The sequence below is a fragment of the Oryctolagus cuniculus genome, chromosome X (genome assembly GCF_964237555.1).
Source record: "Oryctolagus cuniculus chromosome X, mOryCun1.1, whole genome shotgun sequence".
In the NCBI taxonomy this organism is placed as follows: domain Eukaryota; kingdom Metazoa; phylum Chordata; class Mammalia; order Lagomorpha; family Leporidae; genus Oryctolagus; species Oryctolagus cuniculus.
The window spans coordinates 42,991,634-42,992,469 of NC_091453.1; positions in this window are offsets into that span (position 1 = coordinate 42,991,634).

An 836-nucleotide genomic window follows, 5' to 3' on the forward strand; every position below is an offset into this window, starting at 1 on the left:
TGAAGAAGAAGAATTTAGTATTAGAACATCTATAGGCACAAAATGTAAAATGCACTTAAGTCATCTCACCTTGTGTCAAGATATTAAACCATCTTAGATTGGAGTACGGAGTAAATTATGGTACATTTTATGTAACATTTTAATGTTTATGCTCATGAAACTTAGTGAACACATTGTGGTATGGCAGATCAACTTTACAGTTTCCACCAAAACCATGACTTAAAATTTTGATCCTTGGAAGAAAGAAGTAGAGATGAGAGCAGGGTGGGGAAATAGGAACACTGATCAGTATAACTGTGCAATTCTGGAACATATTATCAAAATATGCCTTAACAGATAGTGAATTTCTAATTCAAATATTCACTGCAATGGAAAGCATCTATTTGAACAGGGATACTAGATAAGTTGGTAGATATTTGATTCTTCAATGTTTAACTTTTTTGTCTGCTAAAGTGTGTTTTAGTTTTGTTAAAATTATACTCAGACTATTTTCACATCATCCTCTAAGTTACTGAGTGTATAAAATATGACAGACATGTTCTCTTTTTTGTTTTCTGATTAAACATCTGGTGCATATCATTTTTATAAGCAATTGGTTACTGTCTTAATCTGAAGGCTGCCTATTATTCTGAAGAACCTACTTGCTCTAAATGGGTTAAAGAATCTGTATCAATATATGCTATGTGTTTTTAAAGGAAAGTGAAAATAAAATCAGTCCAACTGTTAATATTACAAGAAATAGGAATACATTTTGCTTGTCCACGTTATGATCAAATAAGAACCAGGTCTGTGATGATGTGTTGATGTTTTGAAGCAGGAAGATTTTTTGTAAGAAG